This window comes from Tursiops truncatus, chromosome 18, assembly GCF_011762595.2.
Source record: "Tursiops truncatus isolate mTurTru1 chromosome 18, mTurTru1.mat.Y, whole genome shotgun sequence".
Taxonomy (NCBI): domain Eukaryota; kingdom Metazoa; phylum Chordata; class Mammalia; order Artiodactyla; family Delphinidae; genus Tursiops; species Tursiops truncatus.
Window position 1 is genome coordinate 7,761,235 of NC_047051.1, and position 11,050 is coordinate 7,772,284.

Consider the following 11,050-nt stretch of genomic DNA (forward strand, 5'->3'; position numbering starts at 1 on the left):
CCAGACACAAGCGCTCACAGATTTCAGAAGGAGGCAGAAGATCGTGGGGAGGAGAGGGCCACTGACCTGCTCTTTTCCAACTGTCCTACCCACCGTCCTCCCAGCTGCTTTCAAGCAGAAGGGGCTTCTTAGGTGACCACGGATAGGTCCTCAAGGGACTCTCTGTGGGAAGTACCTGAGGGCAAGGGAGAAAGATCTTTACAGCCCTGGGAAAAACCAATTCTTTTCACAAAGAAACTGTACCCCGGTGAGAAAGTTGAAAGGATAATGGCCAGGGACTCTTTGAACTCTGCAGCACTGGTCTCAAAAACAAAAACATTTTCATTTCGTTTCTTATCTTTCTTAAGGATCCATATTCCTAAATCCTCCTTTCAAGGAGAATAGGCAATTCCAATTCCTAACAGCACTTGTAAGCCACAGTGCGGGGCAGCCCTGGAGGAATTGAGTTGAGGGACTCCACACCCTGGAATTTAGACCTGGGGCTCTTGGGAGGCCAGACCCCCTTGGCCAATGCTTGGGTTCCATTGTCACATTACCATCAAGATTTCAGCCCCGAAGAGGGTTCCTTGTGAATAACCTCCTTGCCAGCATTATGGGGAGGTAAGGAAGCTGCTAGGAGTAACACCTCCCTGGGGAAGGTGATAAAACTGACCCAAGGAGATGCAGCACCTCTCTGGCTGACCTGCAAGCAGACTCCTACCTGGAGGGATGCCCCTGACCCCCAGGACTGGGCCGGGCCACCAGGTTCCGCAAGAGTCCTTAATGGGGGGCAGCCACAGGAGGGGCCCCTCTGTCTCCTCTGTCTTAGGCATCCAATGAAGGGGAGCGAGCTGTGGGTGACTGGGGACTGGATTTCTTACTCTGTCCCTCTCTGTCCCTCTCTCTCTCTCTTTCCCAGAACCACGGGCAAAAGGAGGACATCCTCTGTGTAGCTCAATGCCCGCCTATTCTCCTTGCCACCTCCAGCTACGACGGGGAGATTATCATTTGGAATGTCATCTCAGGGCACATGCACTGCAAGCTGAATACCCCCAGCCCCTGTAATGGCACAGAATATAGAGAACGTAGGGGCAGCGCGGCCTCCACAGCCACTCTGCCCAGGCCCGCAGCCTCTGACTCCTGGCATGTTGTCTAAAGGAAACTCAGTTCTGGACTGCTTCCCGGTTATAAGGGATTGGCCTAGTTTCAGGCATAACTTGTCAGATGGAGATTGCCAGAGCTGGGGGGGGGGGGGGGGGGGGGGGGGCGCTTGAGGGTTCAACTAGCTCAGTCCACATCTCCAGGCACCCATCCATCAAAGCCCATCTCACATTCACCTGAAACTAACACAACACTGTAAATCAACTATACTCCAACACACTATGGAGAACAGTATGGAGTTCCTTAAAAAAATAAAAATAGAACTACCGTATGACCCAGCAATCCCACTACTGGGCATATACCCTGAGAAAACCATAATTCAAAAAGAGTCATGTACCACAATATTCATTGCAGCTCTATTTACAATAGCCAGGACATGGAAGCAACCTAAATGTCCATCAACAGATGAATGGATGAAGAAGATGTGGCACATACACACAATGGAATATTACTCAGGTATAAAAAGAAACGAAATTGAGTTATCTGCAGTGAGTTGGATGGACATAGAGTCTGTCATACAGAATGAAGTAAGTCAGAAAGAGAAAAACAGAGGCTTCCGGGAAGATGGCGGAAGAGTAAGACGCGGAGATCACCTTCCTCCCCACAGATACACCAGAAATACATCTACACGTGGAACAACTCCTACAGAACACCTACTGAACGCTGGCAGAAGACCTCAGACCTCCCAAAAGGCAAGAAACCCCCCACGTACCTGGGTAGGGCAAAAGAAAAATGAATAAACAGAGACAAGAGAACAGGGATGGGACCTGCACCAGTGGGAGGGAGCCGTGAAGGAGGAAACGTTCCCACACACTAGAAGCCCCTTCGCGGGCGGAGACTGCGGGTGGCGGAGGGGGGAAGCTTCGGAGCCGCGGAGGAGAGCACAGCAACAGGGGTGCGGTGGGCAAAGCAGAGAGATTCCCGCACAGAGGATCGTGCCGACCGGCACTCACCAGCCCGAGAGGCTTGTCTGCTCCCCCGCCGGGGCGGGCGGGGCTGGGAGCTGAGGCTCGGGCATCGGTCGGATCGCAGGGAGAGGACTGGGGTTCGCGGCGTGAACACAGCCTGAAGGGGGCTAGTGCGCCACGGCTAGCCGGGAGGGAGTCCGGGGAAAAGTCAGGACCTGCCGAAGAGGCAAGAGACTTTTTCTTACCTCTTTGTTTCCTGCTGCGCGAGGAGAGGGGATTCAGAGCGCTGCTTAAAGGAGCTCCAGAGACGGGCGCGTGCTGCGGCTAAAAGCGTGGAACCCAGACACGGGCGGGAGACGCTAAGGCTGCTGCTGCCGCCGCCAGAAGCCTGTGTGCGAGCGCAGGTCCCTATCCACATCCCCCCTCCAGGGAGCCTGTGCAGCCCGCCACTGCCAGGGTCCCGGGATCCAGGGACAACTTCCCCGGAAGGACGCACGGTGCGCCTCAGGCTGGTGCAACGTCACGACGGCGCAGCGTCACGCCGGCGCAACGTCACGCTGCCTCTGCCGCCAAAGGCTCGCCCCGCCCTCCATGCCCCTCCCTCTCTGCAGCCTGAGTGAGCCAGAGCCCCCAATCACCTGCTCCTTTAACCCCATCCTGTCTGAGCGAAGAACAGACGCCCTCCAGAGACCTACACGCAGAGGCGGGGCCAAATCCAAAGCTGAGCCCCTGAGAGCTGTGAGAACAAAGAAGAGAAAGGGAAATATCTCCCTGCAGCCTCAGAAGCAGCGAATTAAAGCTCCACAATCAACTTGATGTCCCTGCATCGGTGGAATACCTGAATAGACAACTAATCATCCCAAATTGAGGAGGTGGACTTTGAGAGCAAGATTTATGATTTTTTCCCCTTTTCCTCTTTTTGTGAGTGTGTATGCGGATGCTTCTGTGTGAGATTTTGTCTGTATAGCTTTTCTTCCACCATTTGTCCTAGGGTTCTATCCATCCAGTTTTTTTTTTGTTTTTTTAATTTTTTTCTCTTAATAATTACTTTTTTATTTTAATAACTTTATTATATTTTTACCTTACTTTATTTTATTTTACTTTATCTTCTTTCTCTCTTTTTTCCTTCCTTCTCTCCTTCCTTCCTTCCTCCCTCCCTCCCTCCCTCCCTCCTTTCTTTCTTTCTTTCTCTCTTTCTACTTCTACTAATTCTTTCTTTCTGCTTTTTCTCCCTTTTATTCTGAGCCGTGTGGATGAAAGGCTCTTGGTGCAGCAGCCAGGAGTCAGGGCTGTGCCTCTGAGGTGGGAGACCCAAGCTCAGGACACTGGTCCACAAGAGACCTCCCAGCTCCACATAATATCAAACGGTGAAAATATCCCAGAGATCTCCATCTCAACACCAGCACCCAGCTTCACTCAACGACCAGCAAACTACAGTGCTGGACATCCTATGCCAAACAACTAGCAAGACAGGAACACAACCCCACCCATTAGCAGAGAGTCTGCCTAAAATCATAATAAGTCCACAGGCACTCCAAAACACACCACCAGACGTGGACCTGCCCACCAGAAAGACAAGATCCAGCCTCATCCACCAGAACACAGGCACTAGTCCCCTCCACCAGGAAGCCTACACAACCCACTGAACCAGCCTTAACCACTGGGGACAGACACCAAAAACAACGGGAACTACGAACCTGCAACCTGCAAAAAGGAGACCCCAAACACAGTAAGATAAGCAAAATGAAAAGACAGAAAAACGCACAGCAGATGAAGGAGCAATATAAAAACCCACCAGACCTAACAAATGAAGAGGAAATAGGAAGTCTACCTGAAAAAGAATTCAGAATAATGATAGTAAAGATGATCCAAAATCTTGGAAATAGAGTAGAAAAAATGCAAGAAACATTTAACAAGGACCTAGAAGAACTAAAGAGCAAACAAACAATGATGAGCAACACAATAAATGAAATTAAAAATTCTCTAGAAGGAATCAATAACAGAATAACTGAGGCAGAAGAATGGATAAGTGACTTGGAAGATAAAACAGTGGAAATAACTACTGCAGAGCAGAATAAAGAAAAAAGAATGAAAAGAACTGAGGACAGTCTCAGAACTTCTGGAACAACATCAAATGCACCAACATTCGAATTATAGGGGTGCCAGAAGAAGAGAAAAAGAAAGGGACTGAGAAAATATTTGAAGAGATTATAGTTGAAAACTTCCCTAATATGGAAAAGGACATAGTCTATCAAGTCCAGGAAGCGCACACAGAGAGTCCTATACAAGTAAAAACCAAGGAGAAACACGCCAAGACTCATATTAATCAAACTATCAAAACTTAGATTCAAAGAAAAAATATTAAAAGCAGCAAGGGAAAAACAACAACATACAAGGGAATCCCCAAAAGGTTAACAGCTGATCTTTCAGCAGAAACTCTGCAAGCCAGAAGGGACTGGCAGGACATATTTAAAGTGATGAAGGAGAAAAACCTGCAACCAAATTACTCTACCCAGCAAGGATCTCATTCAGATTTGATGGAGAAATTAAAACCTTTACAGACAAGCAAAAGCTGAGAGAGTTCAGCACCACCAAACCAGCTTTACAACAACTGCTAAAGGAACTTCTCTAGGCAAGAAACACAAGAGGAGGAAAAGACCTACAATAACAAACCCAAAACAATTAAGAAAATGGGAATAGGAACATACATATCGATAATTACCTTAAATGTAAATGGACTAAATGCTCCCACCAAAAGACACAGATTGGCTGAATGGATATAAAAACAAGACCCATATATTTGCTGTCTACAAGAGACCCACTTCGGACCTAGAGACACATACAGACTGAAAGTGAGGGGATGGAAAAAGATATTTCATGCAAATGGAAACCAAAAGAAAGCTGGAGTAGCAATTCTCATATCAGACAAAATAGACTTTAAAATAAAGACTATTAGAAAAGACAAAGAAGGACACTACATAATGATCAAGGGATCAATCCAAGAAGAAGATATAACAATTGTAAATATTTATGCACCCAACATAGGAGCAGCTCAATACATAAGGCAAGTACTAACAGCCATAAAAGGCAAAATCGACAGTAACACATTCATAGTAGGGGACTTTAACACCCCACTTTCACCAATGGACACATCATCCAAAATGAAAATAAATAAGGAGACACAAGCTTTAAATGATACATTAAACAAGATGGACTTAATTGATATTTATAGGACATTCCATCCAAAAACAACAGAATACACATTTTTCTCAAGTGCTCATGGAACATTCTCCAGGATAGATCATATCTTGGGTCACAAATCAAGCCTTGGTAAATTTAAGAAAATTGAAATGGTATCAAGTATCTTTTCCAAGCACAACACTATAAGACTAGATATCAATTATAGGAAAAGATCTGCAAAAAATACAAACACATGGAGGCTAAACAATACACTACTTAATAGCGAAGTGATCACTGAAGAAATCAAAGAAGAAATAAAAAGATACCTAGAAACAAATGACAATGGAGACATGACGACCCAAAATCTATGGGATGCAGCAAAAGCAGTTCTAAGAGGGAAGTTTATAGCAATACAATCCTACCTTATGAAACAGGAAACATCTCGAATAAACAACCTAACCTTGTACCTAAAGCAATTAGAGAAAGAAGAACAAAAAAACCCCAAAGTTAGCAGAAGGAAAGAAATCATAAAAATCAGATCAGAAATAAATGAAAAAGAAATGAAGGAAACGATAGCAAAGATCAATAAAACTAAAAGCTGGTTCTTTGAGAAGGTAAACAAAATTGATAAACCATTAGCCAGACTCATCAATAAAAAAAGGGAGAAGACTCAAATCAATAGAATTAGAAGTGAAAAAGGAGAAGTAACAACTGACACTGCAGAAATACAAAAGATCATGAGAGATTACTACAAGCAGCTCTATGCCAATAAAATGGACAACCTGGAAGAAATGGACAAATTCTTAGAAATGCACAACGTGCCCAGGCTGAATCAGGAAGAAATAGAAAATATGAACAGACCAATCACAAGCACTGAAATTGAAACTGTGATTAAAAATCTTCCAACAAACAAAAGCCCAGGACCAGATGGCTTCACAGGTGACTTCTATCAAACATTTAGAGAAGAGCTAACACCTATCCTTCTCAAACTATTCCAAACTATAGCAGAGGGAGGAACACTCCCAAACTCATTCTACGAGGCCACCATAACCCTGAAACCAAAACCAGACAGAGATGTCACAAAGAAAGAAAACTACAGGCCAATATCACTGATGAACATAGGTACAAAAATCCTCAACAAAATACTAGCAAACAGAATCCAACAGCACATTAAATGGATCATACATGACGATCAAGTGGGGTTTATTCCAGGAATGCAAGGATTCTTCAATATACGCAAATCAATCAACGTGATACACCATATTAACAAATTGAAGGAGAAAAACCATAGGATCATCTCAATAGATGCAGAGAAAGCTTTCGACAAAATTCAACACCCATTTATGATAAAAACCCTGCAGAATGTAGGCATAGAGGGAACTTTCCTCAACATAATAAAGGCCATATATGACAAACCCACAGCCAACATCGTCCTCAATGGTGAAAAACTGAAAGCATTTCCACTAAGATCAGGAAAAAGACAAGGTTGCCCACTCTCACCACTCTTATTCAACATAGTTTTGCAAGTTTTAGCCACAGCAGTCAGAGTAGAAAAGGAAATAAAAGGAATCCAAATCGGAAAAGAAGAAGTAAAGCTGTCACTGTTTGCAGATGACATGATACTCTACATAGAGAATCCTAAAGATGCTACCAGAAAACTACTAGAGCTAATCAATGAATTTGGTAAAGTAGCAGGATACAAAATTAATGCACAGAAATCTCTGGCATTCCTATACACTAATGATGAAAAATCTGAAAGTGAAATCAAGAAAACACTCCCATTTACCATTGCAACAAAAAGAATAAAATATCTAGGAATAAACGTACCTAAGGAGACAAAAGACCTGTATGCAGAAAACTATAAGACCCTGATGAAAGAAATTAAATATGATACAAATAGATGGAGAGATATACCATATTCTTGGATTGAAAGAATCAACATTGTGAAAATGACTCTACTACCCAAAGCAATCTACAGATTCAATGCAATCCCTATCAAACTACCACTGGCATTTTTCACAGAACTAGAACAAAAACTTTCACAATTTGTATGGAAACACAAAAGACCCTGAATAGCCAAAGTAATCTTGAGAACGAAATGTTCCTAGAGAAAGAAATTTTCCTAGAGAAATGGAAATAAAAACAAAAATAAACAAATGGGACCTAATGAAACTTCAAAGCTTTTGCACAGCAAAGCAAACCATAAACAAGACCAAAAGACAACCCTCAGAATGGGAGAAAATATTTGCAAATGAAGCAGCTGACAAAGGATTAATCTGCAAAATTTATAAGCAGCTCATGCAGCTCAATAACAAAAAAACAAACAACCCAATCCAAAAGTGGGCAGAAGACCTAAATAGACATTTTTCCAAAGAAGATATACAGACTGCCAACAAACACACGAAAGAATGCTCAATGTCATTAATCATTAGAGAAATGCAAATCAAAACTTGAATGAGACACCATCTCACACCAGTCAGAATGGCCATCACCAAACACTCTAGAAACAATAAATGCTGGAGAGGGTGTGGAGAGAAGGGCACACTCTTGCACTGCTGGTGGGAATGGGAATTGGTACAGCCACTATGGAGAACAGTATGGAGGTTCCTTAAAAAACTACAAATAGAACTACCATATGACCCAGCAATCCCACTACTGGGCATATACCCTGAGAAAACCATAATTCAAAAAGAATCATGTACCGAAATGTTCGTTGCAGCTCTATTTACAATAGCCGGCAGATGGAAACAACCTAAGTGTCCATCATCGGATGAATGGATAAAGAAGATGTGGCACATATATACAATGGAATATTACTCAGCCATAAAAAGAAACGAAATTGAGCTATTTGTAATGCAGTGGATAGACCTAGAGTCTGTCATACAGAGTGAAGTAAGTCAGAAAGAGAAAGACAAATACCATATGCTAACACATATATATGGAATTTAAGGGGAAAAAATGTCATGAAGAACCTAGGAGTAAGACAGGAATAAAGACACAGACCTACTAGAGAATGGACTTGAGGATATGGGGAGGGGGAAGGGTAAGCTGTGACAAAGCAAGAGAGAGGCATGGACATATATACACTACCAAAGGTAAAATAGATAGCTAGTGGGAAGCAGCCGCATAGCACAGGGAGATCAGCTTGGTGCTTTGTGACCGCCTGGAGGGGTGGAATAGGGAGGGTGGGAGGGAGGGAGATGCAAGAGGGAAGAGATATGGGAACATACATATATGTATAACTGATTCACTTTGTTATAAAGCAGAAACTAACACACCATTGTAAAGCAATTATACTCCAATAAAGATGTAAAAAAAAAAGTTCACAATGAAATTATTTTAATATCATCTTAGCCTCCATAAACACTTCAGTAGACTAGTTAGGGGCAAAATAATTATCAGATTAACAGTGTCCACCGGGGATTAGAAAATACATGTTATTTTTGTTAAGTTATATGCTCTGCAAAGAATTATTGGCTATATAAGGGAATAATTCGGCCCTTATTTGTTAGTATTTCTGGTATTTTGTTTCTGTTCTCTAAAGCAGCCTTTTGGGAATATCTCTTGTTCTTTCAATACCATGACATGGTTGGATAAAAGAAAAAAAAGAGAAAAACAAATATCGTATGCTAATGCATATATATGGAATCTAAGAAAAAAAAAAAAGGTTCTGAAGAACCTAGGGGCAGGGCAGGAATAAAGACCCAGATGTAGAGAATGGACTTGAGGACAAGGGGAGAGGGAAGGGTAAGCTGGGACGAAGTGAGAGAGTAGCATGAACATATATACACTACCAAACGTAAAATAGATAGCTAGTGGGAAGCAGCCGCATAGCACAGGGAGATCAGCTCGGTGCTTTGTGATGACTTAGCGGGGTGGGACAGGGAGGGTGGGAGGGAGGCTCCAGAGGGAGGGGACATGGGGATATATGTACACATATAGCTGATTCACTCTGTCGTACAGCAGAAACTAACACAACATTGCAAAGCAATTATACTCCAATAAAGATATAAAAAAAAATACTCCAATAAAAATTTTTTAAATAAAATGCTGGGGAAAAAAAAGCGCCCATCTCCCAGGCCAGCCCATCACCTCCAGGACCACTTTTCTCACCCACTGTCCACCTAGAAGACTCTCTCCCCTGCTGAGCCCCTTGGGCTTTGTTGGTACAGCTCTTCCAGCACTGATTTTACTCCTCTACCTTCAAGACCACCCTCCCCGTGCTTCTTTCACCCAGCTAGCAAGCTGGCTGCCCCGCCTGGCTCAGACATCATCGCCTGGTCACTCATCTGTGTGGCCTCAGGCTTTATGTGCCCCTCCCCATCAGCCCCCTCTGGTGGCCTCAGGCTGCCAGGTCCTCCCATTGCCCATGGCCTCCCCGCCTCCGCTGAGGCCTGTCCTTATTAACTTGTATACAGTATTGCAAAACTTTACCCCACTGTACCACTGCACTCTTCCCAATTCTTCTGCCCTGGCTCCAGTTCTTCATGGCCCTCTCTCTCTGCTGGTGTGACCATGGGTCCGTTCATTCCCTTATTCATTCAAAGAATATTAATGAGCTCCTGCTGTGTGCCAGGCCCAGTGCTAGGTCTTGGGGCTGGTAATCACATCCCTCTCCCTGCAAGTCCTGAGCCATGTGGAAAATACACGTGAGAGGGTCCACTTATCTGTCAGTTTCATTGCTGGTGGTGCTGGATTGGAACACCGGCGGGGACCCACAGCCAAATGGGCTTCCTACCGCGGCTCTCCCCACATACAGAGTCAAGCCTCATCCTTCCCAAGTGGCCATTCTGCCGACAGCCAGAGGACCCACTCCTCATATTCATGGAGCCCCAACAGGGGAGACACAGAGCGCTGGGCATTTTTGCATAAAACCGGGGGGTTCCTGCCTCTCCTGAAGCCCAACAGCCAGCCCTTAGAGAGCCATGAGCCCGGGACGACAGTCCCTGCTTTAGGCATTTGATGACTTAGTAGCCAAGGAAAAGCTCCCATGACTCACTGGATCAGAAAATATCTTTGAGCCGCTCCCAAGAGCATAACCCCATGGGAGATGCATAGAGAAGGCTAGAGAGAGATGTGAGGCTTGTTGCTGCCCCCAAGGGGCTCAGGGTCTAAATCCAGAGACAAGATGTTCCTGCCCAACAGGTAAAATAAGGATAAAGCAGCGCCGTCAGCCTCGCTGTGCTTAAAAGACGCTCTGGAGGGCAGTGGTTAGAAACTGAAACCTCTGGACACCACGAGATTAAAAAGAAATTCTTACCTGTAGATTTATTATCCAGTCTATTCCTATCCCCTTTACTGCATATAAAGAAGACGGTTCTGGGAAGCTCTTTCTGAATGTGCCTAAGAGCTTTCAGAATCTTTGGGGGAAAAGTGGTGGCATTTCCTTCTAAAGGTTTATTTTCATTGCATTAAAGTGAAAATTAAGTCACTGGCCAAGAATGCAATGTTGACCTTTCAGCCAGCAGTTCTAATTTAAAACCCTGTTTGCTGCAGCATTTATTGCTTAAAGTTATGTGACCGTTGGGTTTTGAAAAACTCCTCTTTACTCCAAAAATGCAAAGCCAGCCCTAGTTCCCAATTATGCACATTTCAACATTACAAAAGTTGTACAAATTAGGTGGAAAGATGTGAAAGTTCCCCTGGCCTTCCGGGAAGAGCAGTACTGGCTCATCTTGAAGGTCAAAACAAAATATGGTGGTCTTTTTCACAAGGGATTTGGCTGGGAGGCTGCCATCTTCTTTGGAAAACCATGTGGACAATTCTTCTGAAGTCATTCTCTGTAGAGAGGAGCTAAGAGAGAAAGGCAATTGTGTGAGCAA

General features: G+C 44.1%; 1 long non-coding RNA gene across 1 annotated transcript in view; it reads right to left on the bottom strand.

Annotated features, from left to right (window-relative positions):
* LOC117308808 (uncharacterized) overlaps positions 1–10,587 on the bottom strand; it is a 143,134-nt gene extending 132,547 nt beyond the window's left edge. The window contains exon 1 of the long non-coding RNA XR_012327570.1: positions 10,489–10,587. This is a non-coding gene — a long non-coding RNA (uncharacterized lncRNA). The remainder of the gene's footprint in view (positions 1–10,488) is intronic.
* Positions 10,588–11,050: the final 463 nt, after the last annotated feature.